At 52.4% G+C, this 22,569-nt stretch overlaps 1 pseudogene; it reads left to right on the forward strand.

The window, feature by feature from the left end:
* The first annotated feature begins 1,590 nt into the window (after positions 1-1,590).
* On the forward strand, positions 1,591-21,465 carry LOC123344943 (annotated as a pseudogene).
* Positions 21,466-22,569: the final 1,104 nt, after the last annotated feature.

Consider the following 22,569-nt stretch of genomic DNA (forward strand, 5'->3'; position numbering starts at 1 on the left):
AATGGCCAATCAGAACATAGGACTTCCTAATGCTGTTTTGTAATTTCCCATAAACTATAGAGTCATCCGAGAATAGGGATGGGCTGGACTTCAGCCTTCAGATTAGCAGTGATACGGTCAGATGAAATTATTATGCCCATGAACTCTCACCATGCAATACAATGATTACTTATCATATTAGCTCTATCCTTAAAATAAAACCTCCCAACACAAAGTGCAAACTTGAATGGCTTGTGTTGTTTTAACAGTTGGAAGAGCAGCTCATGGACCTCTCTCCTTAACTTAAGAATACAAGTTTGTGGCAGCCTGCATGAAAAAGTCCTCAGGGCAGACCGAAAATTGCAAAGCACGACCTATGGGATCCCCCTAGAAAGGACAAAGCCACTCGAGTGTAGCGCTATGAGTTGCAATTCACCATAGTCAGTATATCAAAGACGTATGACGGATGTAACAAGAGTCAGCATGATTGACTTGATATTCACCCACGATCTGGAGAAGGTCCGTTACCAATGTAGACTGTGCGCTAAACGCTGGCTAACAACCGGACTGATGGGAGTCAAGGAAATCTGGGGTCCCCACAACTAGCACTAGAGTCGCCTTGACAGAATATTCTGGATGAACTTTCCCTTCAAAAGGAGCTAACAGACAGGGCAATAACTGAGAAGATTTTTACTGTCAGAAAATGATGTCTTTAGTAAGGGCCAATCGGTCACTTTCTTGCCCTAAATTTCTTCTGATAATAGTCCCAATGTCTCCCAGCTGGATTTTATTAGAGTCTAACTCACGGGTTATAACCCAAAGAGCAGTAGGAACTTCCACTCCCTTGGCCAGTGACAGTGGCTCATACTCAAGCAGAGATGACAGCGTTGGTCCCCCACAGACAAATCCACTGCTCTGCGATCTGATAATTTGATCTGAATCTTTAGGTTATTTTCTGAGAAATGGGTTAAAACCCCTCACAGTGAAAACTACTTGACTGCATATGTCACTGGAAGCAACACAGATCCACCAGGCCTTTTTGTCACTTGGAACAGCTTTGCCGATCAGGACTTTGCAGAAGTTAGATGGAGGCTAAGAAGCCCAGCGGTGCCTCATGCAAAGCCCTTGGCACAAGATATCCCAATGTTTTCATGCTGCAGTTGGTGAGAATGAGGCAGTGACTCCGGCCCCCATTGTCCCAGCCCCGTTTTCCCTCTTCCTCAGTCGCTCAGTCGCAGACCATGTGTCTATCCCCTGCTGACCTCTGGGAACCTGCCTAGGAAGACGATATTTAGAGATTATTGTATCAACCACAGAGGGCGAACACTGAGCAGAAAAACAGATGGTCACTGCCCCAGTCACTGGGTTGAGGGGGAGGGGCAGGACTCTAGGATCCCCCTTCCAAAGGCTGGAATACCACTGGCAGCCCACAGCACTTTGTAAATGTTCCCAGCACCACCTGCTGCAGGGAGCTGTGCCCTGAGCTAGGCTGTAGGTCCCCCTGCAGGGAGAAATGCTGTATGGAGCTGGGTGTGGGTGTGGCAGGGGCTGTTTTTCAATCCGCTGTTCTGCAGAGGGGCCAGGCTGCACCATTGCAGGGAGCGACAGCGTCAGGTGCTGCCACTCCACAGTCTGTCCTGGTGCCTCCTCCAGGGGCTAACTCAGACCAGAAGCAGTTTCCAGCCTCCCAAGAGTAACCTGAGGCAATGTACACGTAGGAAAGGCCCGTTTGGTGTGCAAAGTTCAGAATCAGCCCATTTCTGAGAACAGGAAAGTGAAACTAAATTCCTCCCTTCTCTGCAGAAGCAGCCATGGCTGCTGCGAATCCAGCACAACAGCTGCTAGGTGAACTGACTTGTTCGGTGTGTTTAGATTATTTTAAAGATCCAGTGTCTCTAGATTGTGGGCACCATTTCTGCCAGGCCTGCATCACTCAGTGCTGGGAGGCATTGACAACAAACTTCCCCTGTCCTGAGTGCAGAGAAACCTTCTCCCAGAGAAACTTCAAACCAAACAGACAGCTGAGGAATATTGTAGAAGCTTCCAGAAAACTTACACTGGAGTCAGCAAAAGAACCAGAAGTTGGGACAGTGTGTAAAAAACACAACGAGGATTTAAAAGTCTTCTGCCAAGAGGATCAAACACCCATTTGTCTGGTTTGCCACCTGTCCCGAGATCACAGAGAACACACTGTGATTCCCATAGAGGAGGCAGCTGAGGATTACAAGGTAAGAAATCACGGGACGGTGTAAGGGCTGGAATGGGCAGGAACTGCATTTTAATTAAAAAATTATGGCAAAAACCAGCTGATACCGTTCGACACCCTTACGAACAATCCTTTAGCAATGAGACATATAACATACTGCTATTAACCTGTTCTTGCTAAAAACCATTTTTAACACCGATAAGGTCCCAGAAAAGTCAGTTCTAAATTGCCCAGGGGCTGAAATTTATACCTATAGCACAATACTAGTACAGTGAAACTGCTGCCGACCTGGGACACACATTCTGCTAGAAATGAAAAAACATCTTGTGTGCATGTGTTGTGCACTTGTCATGAATCAGCGCAGCCACAGGAATTGCTGGATCTTCCTGAAAAAAGGCACATGAAGAGGGAGAGGAAAAGTCTCCTAGGTGAAATGTCGAATACAAACAAGTGTAGTTGGCTTCAATATTGTCACCTCTTAAAAAATACCAGTAACATCTGGAAGATCCAAACTTGCAGAGATTTCAGGGACCCAGCAGTACTGACACACAAACCCTTCCAGGGGACAGTGAAGGTCATACACATCGCTGAGCATTGTGCCTGATTCTGTTTTTCATACATTATTTTTTATTTCTTGTGTATTTTTTAGAAGAGTCGCTCTCATATGGGCTGGTGAGACATTAGAATCTGTTATTTTTCACTGGTAATTTTTAGATGGGCCTAAATGTTTCTGCTCCACAACTTTTGGCACTACAGATGGCATTGTATGACCATGAGATCTCAAGGGATATTTTCTCATATTCCTGTAGGGCACACATGGGTCAGGTGTTTCGTCTTGTCCCAAATAATGAACAGTCACTTTGTCCATATTTACATCAAGAACTTCATATCCGTATCTGTGACACAAAACCTCATCTGTATCGATCAGTCTCTGGAAATATCTCTTCCTTACCAGAGGCTCCCCCCCTTGGGAAAAGATGTCTTCCTCTGTGGATCCATTTGTATGGATCACACCTCCAGTCATCTTTTTTGTTCTTTTGCCCTTCATAACTGTATGCGAGCAGCTGGCCATTTTTTGGCTTAGAAGGTGGAAGACTCAATATTTTCTCTTTTATATTATTTCTTAAAATGTCCACTGCTGCTTGCAGGGAAAATAGTCCCAATTTATACATATAAATTAAACTACAAATACTGGAGAAAAAAAAGACTAAACAATCTATTTTATTGTATTTGTGCCCCTGTGAATTTTAGGTTTTGTTAGAACTTCGGCAAAGCTTTGCGTGAATCAGATTAGAGTTGCGGGTGAGACACACCACCGGCTGGACAATTGTCGAGACGCAACCGATGAGAGAGTAGGGTGATTAAAGTAGAATAATGTATTGCATTTAAACAACACAGACTACCAACTCAGTGATTGGCAACAAGGATAGGGACCTAGGAGGTTAGTGGCCTATTCTGAACCTATTTATGTGCCATGCAACTGTACACACCCGGGATTTCCACACCCCCTAAGCAGCGCTGTGCATCCTCAACACCGACTGAGAGCTACGGGCCGGGGGGAAGGTCAAGGTTCCAAACTGCAGAGGAGCAGAGGTGAGAACGGGGTGAAAACAGGTGTCCCCACAGGTACATGCGTTCTGAAGCAGCAAGCAAGCAAGTATTCGCCCCCATGGAATAGCTACGCTGTCCCTGGCCCCATTTCTGTGCTAACATCTGAGCTGGTCTGGGAGTGAGCACTGGAAGTGCTCCATGAGGGAAGAGTGAGATCAGAGGAAGGAAATGGACTTACAGGGGGAAGAGAGACAAGGTGGGGGAGGGAATATCTTTGATTGGACCAACTCTGTTGGTGAGACAAGCTTTTGGGCGTACACAGAGGTACACAGAGAGAGGCAGCAAATCAGCTGCAAAGCAAAAGGGCGCAAGAGAGACTCAGACTGTTTAACCAGAGCCAGGCAGCAGGAGATAAACGACTCATTTCCATCCTCTGGGCCCCCTCGGAACAGAGGGTTTATCAATAATTAACCCGTCATTGCACAGAGCAGGCAGTGAAAGGCTGGTTTGGCCGGTGGTTTCAGCAGGACTGTGCTGCTCTCACCTGTGTTACATGCAGCGTTTTTGTCCCGTTTCACTGTGGAACCAAGTGTTCTGGGTGGTTTAGTAATAAAGCGAATTATCCCCCGAAAACCTGGGTTAAAGGTCGGTTCAGACGAGTTTCTCATTAGCCTTGTATCAGTCTCACCTGTATGTGCTGCATGTAAAACTTCGGTCCCCCGAGCCACTTCAGAACCGACTGTTCAGGCTCCTCCTTGGTTTGAAAATGGCTCTGGGCTGGAATGGGTTAACAAAAGTGTGCTGCTAATCAGTTCTTAATCCTAAACTACTGTCCTCAAGGGAATGAGCTACATGTATAAATACTGTCCCTTTGCCACTTCGGAACTGTGTATTCCTGGTTCCTATTAGCGTTCAAAACTGGCTCTGGGCTGGAAGAGGTTGATGACAGTCAGCTGTTAATCCCTTCTCAGGGGTACAATATTGTCCACAAGGCAATGTGCTCTGGTTACACATCTCATCCAGGTCCTTCTTGGTGTTTAAAAACTGGCTCTGGCCTGGAACGGGTAAATGGCAGCGTGCTAGTAATCAGTTCTCAGTGGTAAAATATCGTCCCCAAGGTCTTTTGGGGTTTATTTATTTATTTATTTATTTATTGGTGTTTAAAATATGGTTTTGAGCCACAATGAGTCAGCGATAATGTTACTCCTGGGGGAATTCTGCACCAAAACATTTAAAATTCTGCACACAATATTTTAAAATTCTGCACATTTTATTTGTCAAAATGACACTAAACAATCACACCAGTTTCAATTATTTTTGTAATTTATTTCAAAATACCTGTCAGCAAGTCTGTCTGTAACAATACAGACACACACACAATTTCCCCCAGGGGTAGAGAGTTAAAGAAACCCCGACAACAGCTCAGTTCCTGCTTCTCTGCCTCCTCCCTGCCAGAGCCCAGCCGGGGGGCCAGACACTCACAAACCCCACTTCCCCAGATCCCAGCTGCGAGGTTCCCCCCGGCGCAGCACAGACACTCACAGCCCGTCTCCCCCAGAGCCCAGGGACCCAGAAGGAGAAACAGCCTCATGCTGGGTCCCGGCTTGCGTGGAGTTTCCTGCTTGCTGCTGCCCCCTTCCTGCCCTCGGGGCGGGCTGGCAACCGCAGCAGCTGCTGGGAACTCCCGTTCCCTCCCCCTGGGATTGTCTCTGTTTGAGATCTGGGCTCTGCCAAGTCCAGCAGCCCCTAGTGGTGGCCAACGTCTCGGCAGCCCATTTCTGCGGGGGGGGAGGGAATTTTCGGTGCCCAACATTAATTTCTGCAAAATCCTGCACTGCGCAGCGGCACTGAATCCCCCCAGGAGCACAATGTGTTATGAGTCTGTTCTCATCACTAAAATATTGTACTTAACTGTCTGTAAAAACACCTGCTGGTTTTTGCAACAATTTTATTGACTAAAATGTTGGTCTGGGCCTTTCTGGCTCGTTCCAGCTTTTACACCATCCCTATATTTCTAGACACGCACCCTGCAGTGCTGCCTCCCGCTAGGCATCCAGACGCCTATTTCCCACCTAAGCCCTAGAGCGATTCACAGTCTGGAGGAAGACAGGCGTTCGGCTGCCTAGGTAGAGTGTGAGGCCCAACCTGGTAGGTGGCCTCTGAACACACCTGCCACTTCAGGCCCCACATAAGCTAGTACACACAGAGGCAGCCTCCCTCCTGACTTTTAGCCCAGGGGTTAGGGTGCCCACCTGGGAAGTAGGAAACACTGGGTCAAGTCCCAACTCCACCTGATGAGGAGAAGAGATTGGTACAGGGATCTGCCATCTCTCAGGGGAGTGCCCTACCCATGGGTAGTGTGATGTGGGGCTCCCTCCATCTCCCCTGGAGAAGCTGTTCCAGTGGGGATAAAGAGTCATCTGGGCCAGAGAGAGAGACCACAAGCGTGAGACTGGCTGTATAGTCATGGGGTTAGAGCACTCACCCATTTTATTATGTATTTGATATTCTTGCAAATGTAAATAAATGGGGGCAAAATCCTCCAAAAACAACCAAAACTAAACCAGTTTTTCTTTTGTCAGGACCAAATTCGGAGCCGTTTGGAGATTTTGAAGGAAGAGAGAGACGAGATTCTGTCGTATAAATCGAGTGGGGAAAATAAAAGCCAGGAACTGCTGGTAGGTGCCGTTCTTACTCAGAGGCAAATGTGCACAGGGACATTATCAATCCACTGCTTAGTCTGAGTGTCATCAGAGGAACAGTGAGTAACACGTTCTCACCCATGAAAGATGATCACTTCTTTCTTCTCATTGTAAAGAAAAACTGTTCTGCTTTAATTGAGAGTCAGCAGGAAAATGCAGCATTAAAGAAAGAGCTTTAATCATCCAAATCCTTGCACTGCTAATTTGAGTGTAATTTGTTTACTTAACAGTAGTTTCTCCTTTAGTCTTTCAACTAAAGCTGGTTGAAAAGTTTCAACCAAAAAAGCTTCCAGCAGAGAAAAGGGATTTAGTAGAAAACAACTTTTTTCATGGGAAAAAGTCACTTGCAACAAAATTTTAATTTTTTGACAGAAAATTTCAAAGTAAAACAAACATTTTTGTGTCATTTCAAACTGAAATTTCATTTGGCTTTTAAGAAGCTGAACATTTTTAAAACTTTCATGTTTGTTTTTTATTTCTTTCTTTCTCTTTTTAGCCCTTTTTTCTCCTGAGTGCACTAAAATGAATAATTTCCAGGTTTTTTTCCCCCTTAGTTTTCCCTTTTTCTTTTTGCCACTTTTTCAAAACTGGGAGCTCTTTTGAAGAGGTACAGAGAGGACGTACTAAAAAGAAAAATGGGGGGAAATTAACATTATTTTTTCCATTTGGGAAAAGGGAGAAAGAAAAATGTGACATTTTTCAAAAGTTATTTCGACATATTTTCAAACAAATCAAAAGAAGTTCCATTTTCAAAACTGAGACATGGAAACAACTTTGAGATTTCAATTATTTTTGCAAATTCCCCCAACCCCCCAGTTTTTTGGCCAGCTGCACTTTGAACAGAGAGAACCGCAGCTGGCCAATCAGTGCAGCTGCTCTGGGAATCTGCTGCCCCAGAGGAGGAGGTTCACTTAGTGCCTAAGACAAAGCACAAGGACGTCATTGGAGAGACTCCGGGTCAGTTCAGTGAGCTTTGGAACAGGCCCTTAATGGTATCGCTGCTAGACATCGCCATGGAGAAGATCTGGGTCCAGATCTGGTCTGATTTCCTTGCTCCCAGGGTATCCAGGGCCAGAGAGTGCTCCAGAAACAGCATGAATTGGCGGGCTTCTGTCCAGTTCACATGCACTCAGTCCTAAGCAACCTGCAAACTCAGATTTGCATGTGTAAAAAGGGGTCTTCCCGGCAGCCCAATTTGTGCTCAAGGTCCCTGTGTGGCTTAAAATCCAAGATTTATGGTGGGCCAAATGTTATGCATCCAAAACTGTTTTCAGAACTCATGTCATGAGAGCAAATGATGGAGCTCAAGTTTTAGTACTTTTTTTTTTAAATGCCCTTTATGTCTCTATGTATTTTGTGGACAGCTTGTGTTCCCCAGTTCAAGTCTAGTGCTTCTTAGTTTGGGTTCTGCTGTTTCCTCTACTGAAATAATCCTTGCCAGTCAGTTCTGAATCCCACATCTGCTGTGCTTCCTGTTACTAGAAGGATCTGGTTTTCTAGAAGCCACTGATCTCAGATTATCTGAATCATGCAAGAAAAATTCATATTCTAAACACCAGTTAGGATTCTTGAAAATTTATTGGAAAATCTTCTGTCTACTGAGCATAGAGTGTGTTCTCCATAAAATGTCAGGAGTTAAATTCTGTGGGGTTGCAATGACATGCTGCCACGTGCATAAAATGTCCCATGACTCACTCCGTATTCTTGTCCTTGAGCAGTGATTTTCCTCTTCGTACCTTGTCATTTCAGAAACAGCTAGAAACTGAGAAGCAGAAGATTGTGTCTGAATTTCAGCAACTGCGCCAGTTCCTGGAGGAACAAGAGCGACTCCGCCTGGCCCAGCTGGAAGAGCTGAATAAGGAAATTGAAAAGACGGGGACTGAGTATGTTGCCAAACTATCTGAGGAACTATCCTCTTTCAGTTCCCTGATCAGCGAGATGGAGCAGAAGTGCCAGCAGCCAGCGAGTGAATTCCTGCAGGTGAGACGGTGTTAGAAACACCCCAGAACCTTTCTCAGGGCAAGAAAGTCTTCTAACCCTTCACTTTTGGAGTGTAGGAGTGGCAGGTCAGAACATACAGTATTGCTAAAATATACATTATTGTTCCTTAAGGGCTTGATAAAATGCCCATTAAAGTCAATGGAAATGTACTTCTTGAGTACAACGAGCATTGGATCGAGCCCTAAATGAAAATAAATTCTTCTTTTGAATTCTACTGGGAGAAAACTCCTCCAAAAATCACAGACTCCAAACTCTCTTCTCCCTGTCTCATAATGTAGGAACAAAGGGAAATTCAATAAAATTAGAAGGTGAAGAAATCAAAACTGATGCAAAGAATGCTTTTTCACAAATCACGTAATTAGACCGGATCTCATTGAGACCAAGCATTTAGCAAAACTCAAAAAGTGATCAGATATTTATATGGTGTGATGGGGCAAGGCCAGATGGCTACAGTAAAGTACTGAGAAAGAGGTATGTTAGCCCCAGGCTAAACAAATCCCTAGCACCGTGGTAACCAAATGGCAGTTGCTCCAGGTTAATCAAGGCACCTGGGGCCAATTAAGATCTTTCTAGAAGGCAGTGGAGATAGCTGCACTGATTAGAACACCTGCAACCAATCAGGGCAGGCTAATCAGGGCACCTGGTTTAAAAAGGAGCTCACTCCAGTCAGGGGAGGAGGAGCCAGAGGAGAGAAGTGCGTGTGAGGAGCTGGGAGCAAGAGACACAAGGAGCTGAGACTGAGAGGGTGTGCTGCTGGAGGAGTGAGGAATTATCATACAATCAAGCATTATCAGACACCAGCAGGAAGGTCCAGTGGTGAGGATAAAGAAGGTGTTGGGAGGAGGCCATGGGGAAGTAGCCCAGGGAGGTGTAGCTGTTATGCAGCTGTTACAGGAGGCACTATAGACAGCTGCGATCCACAGGGCCCTGGGCTGGAGCCCGGAGTAGAGGGCGGGCCTGGGTTCCCCGCCCCTCCCCCCCCAAACCTCGCTACTTCTGATCAGATACAGGAGGAGGTGACCCAGACTGTGGGTTCCACCAGAGGGGAAGATCACTGAGGTGAGCAAATCCACCAATAAGCACAGGACCCACCAAGGTAGAAGAGGAACTTTGTCACAATGGATAACAAGAATACGCAGAGTGATCTTAAACCTCATGCTTCATTGCTTCAGCCAGTCGCTAACTGTTAGAGAGAAGGATGAGAATGTGGGGGTCAGATTATCTTACACATTCCTCTGAAGCATCTGGCACTGTCCACCTTTGGAGACAGAATAGTGATTAGATGGACGTCCGGTCTGAGCCAGTCTGGCATTGCCTGTGTTCCAAAATATTAAAGATGGAACCAGTCTTTAATTATGGAAATAGCTAAGATTGAAGCTACAATTCCATTTAAAGCCTGATTTTGCCACTTTTCCTAGATACCACAAAAAGGGAAAATATTGGCTTTAAAATCGATACATGGGGTCTGAGGCTGTGGTGATTTTCTCCGCCAGAACTGAAGTTAGTTAGGGAAGCTCTTCATTACTTATGGTAGCCTGAACGTATAAGTAGTTGTTAGAATTCCAAAAGCCTTCTGATGATTTTATTTTTCAAAAAATGCCTCTAACTAGCAAAGAAAAGAAAAAAAGGCAAGAAATAGAATGTAGCATCCTGGACGTCTCCAGCTGATATCTAGGATCAAATTCTCTGTTGCGACCAGTATCTGCTGTGGGCAGCATTCTTCACTCCTCGGGTTTCCTGCATTGAACCTGGGGTGTAGGACAGTGATTGGCCCTGTGTTACTCTGTACCCCAAACCCACTGTTCTCACCCAGCCCCACCTTCCTGTGGATGTCAAGAAGCCCACAGAACAGGCCTTCGGAGTGTTTGTGGGTGAGTGGGGAGAGAGTTTACAGCACGGGGGCAGCACAGCATGGGGGCATCCCTCCCTCTGGACCCACTGGAGTCTGCAGGAGGGGATCTTCCCCACACCTGTGAGTTTTAGGCAGATCCTTGTTCAGCACATCGCAAGAATGAGCCTTTGATTCCATGTGCCAGCTGGTTATGCAACTGTCACTACACAAAGAGCCTGTGTGCCTCCGTATACAAACTTCCTGGGCCCAGCTCCTGCAGTCAGAGCACTTCTCCGAAAGAGCAAAGGCAGCACATTGAATGTTTTTGTTTGCATTAATAAATAACCAATAATTTTTCTTTGAACCTCAAACTGTGAAGACCAAGTGAGTCACCTCCAGAGCAGGAGGGACCCTTAGTATGAGAGATGGGACTGAATTTCCTTTTCTCTCTCCCCTCTAGGACATCAAAGGCACCTTGAGCAGGTAGGTGGCTCCTTCTCACTCTCCCTTTCACTTCCCAGGGCAGGGAAGGGATTTTGGACATGAGACGTTGCTCCCCACGGTCCAGCAGTGCAGAGAGTGGGGCTGGTTCCCAATGTCCCTCTGTTAAATGTAATCTTGAGGCTGTTGTCATTTTGACTAGACTCCAGAATAGAGCAGCCTGAGAAAAGAGTGATTGACCCACAGACGGGGGTGTTATTTGTAGTGTGGCTGATGGACTAGAGACCTCAGGAGATCGTGGATGGAGAATGGGTCTCTCATTTCTAGGTCATAGACTCCAAACTCCAGCTAGGTTGGGAGGGATGGAAAGTCAGGCCCATCCAATGACTGTTCAATGAGCTGTTTGTTAATTGTTTCTAATTATGTAGTGAGCTCTAGCCGTGTGCTGGGCGTGGCAGGAGATACGATGGAAGAGACGTTCCCTGCTCTGAGGAGTTTATAATGTGCTGTTATCAGTGGTGCTATGGCAGCGACTGGAGGCTCAAGGCAAAACCAGGGCCCCACATGCTGGGTGCTGCACAGACACAGACAGAGACAGTCCCTGCCCCAGGGAGGTTACAGTCTAAGTAGACACAAGAGTCACAGGGCGGAGGGAGGAAGGGTTAAAATCAATTGAAGGGAACATTCAATGGAGACAAAGTGCTGCACGTTGGGAGGAAAAATCAAACCTACAACTAGGAAATGGGGCATCACGGGGGAGGCAGCAGGACTGCGGGAAAAGCTCTGGGGGTGGCAGTGGGTCACACAGTGAAGGAGGCGGCAGGGTGATGCTCTTGTGAAAAAGGCAGATGTCACTGTGGGATGCTGTCCCAGGTTGCTGTATTCACCGCAGGTGCTGCCCCCTCCTGGCTGCTGTGGGGATTAGCTCTTCCAGGGCCAACCCCTCCCCTTGCGTCTCCCCCCCCCCCCCCTTGTCTCTCTCTCACTCTGCAGCCTCATCTCTCCCCCCAGGAGCTGCAGCTTCCTCTGCGTGACTCAGCCCCCAGCCAGGTCACTGAATGGTTCCCCTGCTGGGGGGCAGAGTCTCGCTGGCCCCACTGCCCAGGCAATGCCGCTCCAGCCGGGGCTGGGTGGGGAGCTCGAGCCGCCCACTGCTCCAGGCTCCAGCCCAGGGACCCTACCACATGCAGGCACCGTCTGCTCCCTCCCTGGGCTGCTCCCCCCTCCCCTCCCACAGGCCTTCGTCTCCCCCCTGCTCTCTGACGGGGGTTAGACCAGGTGACCCTGGCAGCCCCCTCTGGCCCTGTGAGTCTAGGGTGACCACATAGCAAGTGTGAAAAATCAGGACAAGGGGTGGGGGGTAATAGACACCTATATAAGACAAAACCTCAAATATCAGGACTGTCCCTATAAAATCAGGACATCTGGTCACCCTATGTGAGTCTAACACTCCCTCCCCCAGGGCCGGCTCCCAGCAGCCTGTTCTCTGCCTGGGTCCCTCCTGCCCTGTCGAGTGCACAGGGGGGCTGCAGACTCCTCACTGCAGCCATTTCTGCTGCCACCTGTCTGGCTTTGCACGAGCCCAGCCCCCACCTGCTCAGCTGAGCTTCATCGTCCAGCCAGGGGTCATTGCTCTGGCCTGAACCCCCCATGTGTGGCCTGTCTCCCCAATCTCCTCGTTCTCTGCTTCCTTCACCCTTTCCGGGGGCTGATGTGGGGTGAACACCCTGCACAGGTGTGTTAACAGGAGTGTCAGTGTAAGACACAGGAGGACGTTGTTCCCCCCTTCTCGCCACGGGGAGGCCTCAGCTGGAAAACTGTGTCCGGTTTTGAGCACCGCACTGTGAGAAGGATGTGGACAAATTGGAGAGAGTTCAGAGCAGAGCGACAGAAGTGATCCGAGGTTTAGAATGGACGAGCTGTGAGGAAAGTAGAAATAAATGGGTGTGTTTAGTCTAGGCCTGGTCTACACTGGGGGGGGGGTCGATCTAAGATACGCAACTTCAGCTACGTGAATAGTGTAGCTGAAGTCGAAGTACCTTATATCGAATTACCTACCGTCCTCACGGCGCGGGATCGACGTCCGCAGCTCCCCCGTTGACTCCACTACCGCCACTTGCTCCGGTGGAGTTCCGGAGTTGACAGGAGCGCGTTCGGGGTTCGATATATCGCGTCTAGATGAGACGCGATATATCGAACTCCGAGAAATCGATTGCTACCCGCCGATCCAGCGGGTAGTGAAGACGTACCCCTAGAGAAGAGAAGACAGAGGCAGGGCCTGATAACAGTCTTCAGATCTGTCTGAGGCTGTTCTGCAGCGAGCGGTGACCAGTTGTTCTTCACGTCCCCTGAGGGCAGAACAAGAAGGAATCGGTTTAATTTGCCACAAGGGAGATTTACATCAGTGCGACGGGGTCCCGGGGCGCAGCCTGGCCTGTGGCACTGCTGAGCCCTCCAGATCCCCAGCCTGGGCTGCCTCTCGCCCCGTGATGCCGATGTCAAGCTACAAGCCTGACAGGCCCTGCGCTGACACAGACACCTGCGGGCAGAGAGCCGCCCAGCCGTGTTACATGGCTCATCCCCCAGCCATTGACGAACCAGCAATAGAAGGCACCAGCCAGTTCCCCCCAGCTCCAGCCCTGCCCCCCAGAACTGCACCGACTCCCACTGCTCCCGGCTCCCTGGGCAGTGCCGGTTCATTCACTCGTTTGCTGTCCCACAGGGCGGGGTGGACACACACTGGCCTTGTAAGCTGAGAACCCCGGAGCTAGTGGACTGACCATCGTATGTATCCAAAGAGCTAAATAAAAACATAAATTATCTTTGAAATGGGATAGTGGGTCTCACGCCAGGTCCTGGTACGATGGGCATCTACATCACCACAAGGATTGTCCCTAATTATCTCCCTTCAGTGGGGTACGGGATACGTCAGGGGATCCTGCTTCCCACACTCACAGTACAAGACCGAGGGGTCGTTCAGTGCAGCTGAAAGGCAACTAGTGTAAAGCTGAGAAAAGGAAATGCCCTTTTTTTAAACACAATTATTAACCCGTGGAACTCATTGCCACATGGTGTTACTGAGTTTCATAAATGCATAAAGTTGAAGGCCAGAAAGGACCGTGAGATCATCACATTTGACCTCCTGTATATCACAGCACAGACACTGACTTTCTCATTCCCCCGGGGGTGTTTGACCCCCGCTCTGGCCCAGGCCCTGCCCCCACTCCGCCCCTTCCCCCAAGACCCAACCCCGCCTCTTCCTGTCCTGCCCAGCCTCTTGCCACCCTTACTTCACCCTCCCCCCACCCCCCAGCACCTCCTGTCCGTTGCTGAACAGCTGATCCCCGGTGGGCGGGAGGCACTGGGGGCGTGGGGGAAGAGCTGATCTGTGGGGCTGCTGGTGGGTGCTGAGCACCCACTTTTTTTTTCTGGAGTCGGTGCCTCTGTATCACAGGTCCTTAAATTTCACCCAGTTATTCCTGTGAATTTGACTAAATCCTAAAGTGCGACTAAAGCACCTTCCAGAAAGCCGGTCAGCCTAGATTTAAGGACATCAACAGACAGTAACACCTGAGGCTCCCTAGAAGTGGGGGGGCCATCGGTGCCTAAACACTGGCCCCATACCTGCTCCTCCTCTTCCCCTGAGACACCACCCCCTCCTCACTCCTCTCCGTCCATCCCTCATCACTCACCTTTCAGGCAGGTACCAGGGCAGAGAGCAGAGCTCTCCCACCTTTAAAAGTGATGGAGCCACGGCCCCCCTGTTCTGGTGCCCTGTCAGGAGATGGAGAATCCACCACTTCCCTGGGCAGTTTCTGCCAATGGTTAATCCACCCGCACTGCTAACAATGTCTGTCTGATTCCCATGGGCATTTCTCTGCCTTCAGCTTCCAGCCACTGGTCCTTGTGCTGCCTTTGTTTGCTAAACTGAGGAGCCCTTTAGTGCCAAGTCTGTGCTCCCCATGACGGTGTTTGTACCCCACACTCAAGTGCCAGGGAGCTCTCAGTGCCAGGCATTTTCACCAGCCCTCACATCAGATTTGTGGGTCTTCTCTGCACTGGCTCCACTTTTTCAATGTCCATTTTAAAATTTCCTCTCCTGGAATTGACACCTCATCTATGAAGGGAGTGGAGCACATCCCCCCTGATCGAATTGGCCCTGTCAACACTGGTTCTCCACTTGCGAGGTAACTCCCTTCTCTTCATGTGCCAGTATATTTATGCCCACAGCAGCTGTAACTTTCACTCCATGCATCTGAATAACTGAGGTTTTTACCCAGGAAAGCTTATGCTCAAATAAATCGGTTAGTCTTTAAGGTGCCACCCGACTCCTTGTCATTTTAAAATGGAGACACCAGAACTGGATGCAGTTTTCCCATATCGGTCTCACCAGAATGAAGGGGAAGCTTGTAGTGTCCAAGCTGGGATTGGACCTGTTCCTGGGGCAACAGAGAATTTAACCGCCAGGGTCTGCTGAGCTACAGCCATTCACTAGAGTAAAATACATGTTAGTAAAACACAAACATGAACGAACTCCACCCCGAGTAACACTGGGTTGTTCTTCAGATGCGAGAGGGAGAAGTTTCAGAACCCAGTGGCCTTTTCTTCTGAACTAAAATGGAGAATCTGGGAATCTTCTCAAAGAAACGCATCTCTGGAGACCAGAATGAAGGAATTCACAGGTAATAACCAGTCACCTGGGGTTTTTTCTCACCTATGTTACACTGATAACTGACAGAGCTGGGGAAATCTCTTAGGGACAATGATTGTGGATGGAGATAGTCAGCTAATCATTTGGAAGCTATGAATTCCCTACCCAGCTCTCAGTACAGCACATATACACTGGGTTAGGGGCCTGCATTCGGACCCCCTGGGGGCAGGGGTGAAAGTAACTTAAAGGACTTGCCTGTATTCTGGTGTCCTGAGGAGGGGCGTGGCCTCCACCAGAAGAGGCGGAGCCTTTAAATCCCCAGGCCCTTTAAATCAGGATTTAAAGAGCCCGGGGCTAGAGCTGTTGTAGCAGCAGCTGGGAGCCCCAAGCCCTTTAAATCACCCCCTGAGCACCCAGCTGCAGAGGTGGCTGGGAGCCCTGGGGTTCAGGAGCAATTTAAATGGGGGGATTTAAAGGGCCCGGGGCTCCAGCTGCCGCTACCCTCCAGGGCCCTTTAAATCGTCTCCGGAGCCCTGCTGCTGGAGCCCTGAGGTAGCGGCGGCAGGCCTCCAGGGGCTATTTAAAGGGCCCAGGGTGGTAGAGGCAGCAGGAGCCCCAAACCCTTTCAATAGCCACCAGAGCCCTGCCACCTCTACCCCAGGGCTCCGGCAGCGGGGCTCTGGCAGCAGTTTAAAGGGCCCTGGGCTCCAACCCTTTAAATTGCTGCCCCAGGAAGCCAGTCCACCCCAGTATGGCGCACCAGCTCTTGCCGGCAGGGGTGGCAGGTTTGTAGAAATGTTTGTGGTGCCCAGAACCTGCCCCTGCCCAAACTCTGCCCCCCTAAACTCCACCCCCCACCTGCTCAAGACTCTGGGAGGGAGTTTGGGTGGGGGAGGAGGTCTGGGGTGCAGGCCCTGGGCTGGGGCAGGGGACTGGGGTGCAGGAGGGGGGCAGGGTGCAGGCTCTGGGAGGGAGTTTGGGGATAAGAGGGGGTGTGGAGGGAGGGGGTGCAGGGGTGAGGGCTGTGGGGTGAGGCTGGGGTGGATTTGGGATGTGGCTGGGGATGAGGGGTTTGGGGTGGGGGAGGGGACTCAGGGCTGAGGCAGAGGGTTAGGGTGCAGGGGGATGAGGGCTCTGGCTGGGGGTGTGGGCTCTGGGGTGGGTCCGGGCTGGGGATGAGTTTGGGGTGCAGACAGGCTCCCCTGGGACTGGAGCCAGAGAGACGGACTCCCCCCAGCCCTCTCCCTGCTGGCAGCAGCGAGCTCTGGGGTAGGGATTCCCTTCTCCCCCACCCCGGCAGCACACTCACCCCCCCCCCCCCGTCACTGCACATGCTCCTAGGGCCCCTCTCAGGTCCAGGAATCCTCCTCGCCTCCCCTGTGGTGGGTGCCAGAGGCGGCATGTGTGTGGGGGAATCTGCCATCACATGTGCGCCTCCTCCCCTGCTGCTGCCCCTCACTGTAGCCTCACTGGGGCTGCCCCTTGCCCAGCGTGGGGAAGAACAGTGATTGCGGGCAGGGGGGCGGCTGTACCCACTGGAAAATGAAAGGGTCCTGGGGGGAAGGCAGCCTGCCCTGGCAGTAGTGGAGAGGGGACTAGGACCCTGTGGCGGCAGTTCATGCAGGCAGGCAGCATGGAGCTGCAGGGGACGGGGAGAGACAAACGCTCTGCTCCGGGACCCAGGGAAATGCATGGGGGCAGCAAAGGGGGGCCAGGGCACACTCAGGGGAGGCGCAGGGGGGCAGCAGGGGGGAGACCCGGCCCCGAACATTCGTGGAGCCGGGCTCCCAGACCCTCAATTTTGCTGGAGCTGGAGGTGGAGTCAGAGAGGGAGAGAATGCTCCATTTTCTTGCCGGTAGCTGCTGCACTTTTTCTCACTGGTCCTCCGTACCGGCCCGTACCCGCTTACTTTCACCTCTGCCTGGGGGTTTCCTTTCCTAGCAGCTGTGAACCTTAACCTGAGCTTGAGCTTCCTGCAGAATTCACTGTTTCTGGAGTGTGTTTGTTTGGATTTTATGTCTGCAAGGCCTCCTGTGTCACCACAGTCCCTCTCTTGCTTCAGAGCAGGGCTGGGGAACCTATTTTCTACCACGGGTGATTGAAAAAAATCAATCACGGGCCACTCACCTGTGGGAAGGCAGGGGACGTGAAGGCTCTGGGCTTCGAGCTGGTGCTCACGGTCCAGCCCCGCGGTGGGTGCGGAGACAGTGGCGCTGGAACAATTTTGACAGTAGAGGTGCTGAAAGCCAGTGATCCCCAAACATTTTACCTGGCACCCTCCTTACCCCTGTCTGTGCCCCCTCTCCCCAGAGCTGGGGCCAAGCCTGGGCCGTGGCTCTGGGAGGGGGGGGCGAGATGTCGACAGGGGTAGGGGGACTGAGGCTGGGACCACAGCTGGGGGCGGGAGCAGAGTCCCTGGTGCAGGGCCAGCTGACGGGACCCCGCGTGCGGTGCCAGGCACAGAGCCCCAGGCGGGGGTTCAGCAGCCAGCTGGGACCCTGGGCGTGGGGCCACGGCTGGGACCCCGCACAAAACCTGGGGGGTGTTGCAGCACCGTCCGCACTCCTAGTTTCCGTGGCTCTGCGCAGAGACTCAGGGCTTCAGTACTCGCGGCTCCAACTCTGCGGGGGGGGGGAGGCTGCAGGCCGGATGAAATTTAGCAACAGGCCGGATCTGGCCCACGAGCCGTAGGTTCCCCACCCCTGCTTTTGAGATTCTCCACCTTTATCCTCCTGAGCTGGAGAGAATGAGACCACCAGGTCTGCCAGGAAGGATGAGTCAGTTTTACTTAGTACTAATGGTACAGGGGCAGATTTAAAGTTGATTAAATGCTAATCAGTGACAAAGTGTCTGTGTATTGGTCTGTCTGTGAATTATGTGTTGGCTTCAGAGGAATTAAACACCTGTGACTGGCCCGTGTCCACTGACTCCGGCTCATGAGGTTCGGGCTCGGGCTGGAGCCTGGGCTCTGTGACTCTCTCCCGTCACAGGGTCCCACACCCCAGGCTTCTGCCCAACCCTAGCATCTACCCCGCAATGAAACAGCCCCAGTGCCCCAGCCCTGCGAGCCCAAGTCAGCTGTCATGGGCCAGCCACAGGTGTGTAATTGCTGGTAAAACATCTCTGGGTCTGTCATGTCACCTTAGGTCGTGTCCTTAGTTTTTAATGTTTGGGGTTATTTAGTGAGGTGTGGAATGGTTTGTACTGGTCTGAATTGCACTTAACCTCCTTCACTAGAACTTCATAAAGTTTGTTTTCTTTTCATTTTGCTTTTGTGTTAGAACATTAACAATGTGAATATATCGCTAAACACGACAACCTGACATTTCGTCTTTTTCACCCATTTCTTCCTCTAGACTCACTGTTGTCTAGACTGCGGTTGGACAAAGGTAAATTTCTGGGATCAAAGGGGGAGTGAAACCTTTCCTATGAAGTATGGGGGCTCCTTGGCAGCACCATAGTTCAGGTTTTGTTTCAATTTTGCATTTGACAGGAGCTGAGCAACATATTCCTAGTGGCTGCCCAGATCTTTCCTAAAAACAGAAAAGTCGATTCTTTTCTCTCTTAGAATTTAGAATTAAGCCTCACTCATGATCTTGCGATAGAACTCTCAGCTGTAGCTCATAAAAATCCCGACATTTGAGAGCTCTAAAAACGAGGCTGAATTTTACTTAGAAATCCTGTCAGCTGCCCTGGGGGCGGCCGGGGCTCCCGCTGTCACCACCCCAGTGCGGCTGCTCCCCTGCCAGCCTGGGAAGTGGGAGAGGGGCCCCCAGTGTAGCCCCCAGGCCTAGGGAGGGTGAAGAGCCCTAGGAGGAGCAGAGGTGGGGCTGTGAGGCTTTATTATGGCCTGGGGGCTGCAGGGGGCCTGACGTGATTGGGGGGCTGATGAGCTGCGGGGGGCTGTATTGCTGGTGGGATCTGAGCAGAGAGGGTGAGTGCTGGGAGGGTGAACTGAGGGCGGTGGGGCAGGAGCACTGAACTGATGGGGGTGATGGTGGGGCTGGGGGACTGAATTGAGGGGGTTGGATGGGGACAGAGCTGATGGGGGCTGCGGGACAGGATTAATTGCTGGGCAGGAGATGGGCAGATGGGGGGTGAGAGCTCCTGCAGCAGGATCCAAAATCCCCTTCTCCAGGACATGCGGGAGAGTGGGCAGCACTGACTGTCACATGCGCAGCCCTGGGGAGGGGCCAGGGGGGTTCAAACACCAGGAGACTGAGCTAAAACCCACAACAGAATCCTTTAAAATGTCCTGATTGTTGGGCCAGTCTGATGAGATTTGATCCCTTGACGTCGGCAATACTGTATTAGCCATTGCGTAGCCGTGGGGCCAGCAGTGAGGGGTTTGGAAAGCCCCCGATAGAGCAGCACAAGCCGAGCAGCCATTCAGTGAGTGTGCGGTGTCCTCACCCACCCGCAGCTACACACAGTCATGGGGGGCCGGTGGGGTCTCTATGAAAGCAGGTTTCTAGTGCTCAGCTGGCTGATTGCTAGGCGGGAGGGGGCTCTGCAAGGAGACGGGATGTGACGAGTTGCATCATTGGATAGGGGGACATTGGATTCCCTGTGATCTGCTGGGAGCCTCCTGTGCTGCCAGGGTCTCTGATCACGTCTGTGGGGAGAGGTGGGGGCAGGTGGGGAAAGGTTCCAGGGCCTGACTGTCAGGCCCTTTCGTGCTGCTCTGTCAGAGCAAAGAGGCCCTGATGTGCCTGGAAACAGTCCCCAGAAAATAGCTCCGGTGCAAGGGAGCTCCCCCCCGCCCCCCCCCGTCCGTGTGAAGTTGGCACAGGGGCTCCACAGCAACTCTGCCCCCAGCCGTTATTGTGGCAGTGGGCTGGGGTCATGCTGGGGGCCAGGGCCGGCCCTGGGGGGGGGTGCGGGGTCCGGGGCAGAAGTGACGGATTTGTCTCTTCTGGGACCGACTGTGCCAGCCAGTCACACCAGCCCGCGGGGCCCCCCAAAGAGCAGGGCCCGGCGCAGTCGCCCCGATTCGCCCTCCCCAGGGGACGGCTCTGCTGTGGGCACAGACAGGAGGCATCACACTCTGGCTGCTCTCTGCTTCGCAGCCCTGAGGCCCCTGGAGCGAGGGGCCAGGCAGACTGAAGGAAGGACAAAGGTGGCTTAAAACCAGCTCCCTCTGACCCCCCTCGTCTCCCCCCCAGCACAAGGATGGAATCACTGAGACTCTGACTCGGGGTCTGGGGCCTGGCTCAGCCGAGCTGATCCTCTCGCTCTGTCCCTGAACTGGCTCTGTCAGGGTGTGAATCCCCCCGGCCCAGGGCTGAGATCTCAGCGCTGCTCCCCGTGCAGAGCTGGGTAAATCCGGGAGGGGGGAGGTTGCCTGGTTCACCCCCCAGCTGGGGCAGGTTCTGTCACTGACACAATCAGACCCTGCCCCAGGGCTGAGCTCTGCCCCTCACGCTCTGATTCTCTCTCTGCAGCGAACGTGACTCTGGATCCAGACACGGCCCATCCCCGAACTCATCCTGTCTGCGGATCGGAGAAGTGTGAGATGGGGACTCACACGGCAGCACCTGCCTGACAACCCTGAGAGATTTGACACTGAGCTCTGTGTGCTGGGCTGTGAGGGATTCACCTCGGGCCGACACTACTGGGAGGTGGAGGTGGAGGTGGAGGTGGGGAGGGGGGGAGTCTGTGATGTGGGGGTGGCCAGAGAGTCTGTGAGCAGGAAGGGAGGGATCAGCCTTACCCCTGAGCAGGGGATCTGGGCTGTGATGTGCTGGGAGGGTCAGTGCTGGGCTCTCACATCCCCTGCGCAGAGCATCCCCTTGTCCCCGAGCCAGGCACCCTGCAGGATCCGGGTGTATCTGGACTATGAACAGGGGCAGGTGACGTTTTTCGATGCTGGTACCGGGGACCCGATCGTCACTTTCCCGCCGGCCTCTTTCGCCGGGGAGAGAATCCGCCCGATCTTCTGGGTTAGTGCTGGTGCGCGGCTCCTCTAGCCCCCACCCCCTGATCTCTGTGACCCTGCTGGACTGGGCTGAAGGGGGGTGACGCTGTACCCGCAGCTCTATGGCTGTGGAGGTCTGTGTGTGGTGCTCTAGGATCGGACTCTATGCTCCTGGGAGGCCAACTCTGTGTGCAGGGGAGGGGCCACCACGGAAGGAGGGAGCCCCCCTGTGGGAAGGACCCTGCCGAGGGCCAGAAGAGACGCCTCAACTGGGGGAGGGGCTGGCTGAAGGGGCTGGGGGGAGAAGGGGAGAGCAGGGGGATCCTGGCTGAAGAAGCTGTGGGGCTGGGGGAGGGGAGAGCGGGGGGGCTGGGGGAGCGTGGCTGAAGGGGCTGGGAGGGGGGAGCAGGCGGGAGGCCTGGCTGGGGGAGGGGAGAGCGGGGGGGGGCCTGGCTGGGGGGAGGGGGGAGCAGGGGGGAGCCTGGCTGAAGGGGCTGGGGGGGGAGGGGAGAGCGGGGGGGAGCCTGGCGGGGGAGGGGAAGGGGGGACAGACCCGAGGGCAAACCAGGCGCCAGGCGGGGGAGGTTCCCAGGAGACCAGGGGCAGGTGTCGCAGGGGAAGCAGAGCTGGGCAGGGAGGACCCAGCTGCACAGACAACGTCCTGCCCCTTGGCTTGGGGCGCACACAGGCTGGGGACCCGTCGGGCCCCCCAGGGTTCCACCAATCAGAGCCCAGCACTGGAGTCCTCTGCTCCCCTTCAGCGGCTCTTCCAGCTGCGTTAGCAGGACACTGGGTGGCGGGTTCGACTGACGAGCTCCTAAGCGCCCTCGGGGCAGCGTTTGAGTCTCGCCAACTGTTGAGAACAGGCCACTTCCACCTTAAATGAATTGGCTCGTTAGCACTGAGCCCCCACTCGGTCCGGCAGCTCCCCTCTGTTCACGTGCTGTGTGTTTATACCTCCCCCCTGTATGTTCCACTCCCTGCAGCCGATGAAGGGGGTTTAGCCCACGAAAGCTTCTGCCCAATAAACGTGTTGGTCTCCAAGGTGCCACAAGGACTCCGCGCTGTTTTTGCTGACACAGACTAACACAGCGACCGCCCTGAAACCCTCTGAGATCTCTGGTTCCTGACACAGGCCCAAGGGAGGATCAGACACGGGGGGGGGGGGGTGCAGGCTCTGGGAGGGGGTATGTGGGGTGGGGGTGTTGCCGGCTCAAAGAGCCCGAGGCGGAGCAACAGCAGGTTCGTTGCCCGGTGTGCGTCGCACTAATTATCACACCAGGGTGGAG

This window comes from Mauremys mutica, chromosome 12 (genome assembly GCF_020497125.1).
Source record: "Mauremys mutica isolate MM-2020 ecotype Southern chromosome 12, ASM2049712v1, whole genome shotgun sequence".
In the NCBI taxonomy this organism is placed as follows: Eukaryota; Metazoa; Chordata; order Testudines; family Geoemydidae; genus Mauremys; species Mauremys mutica.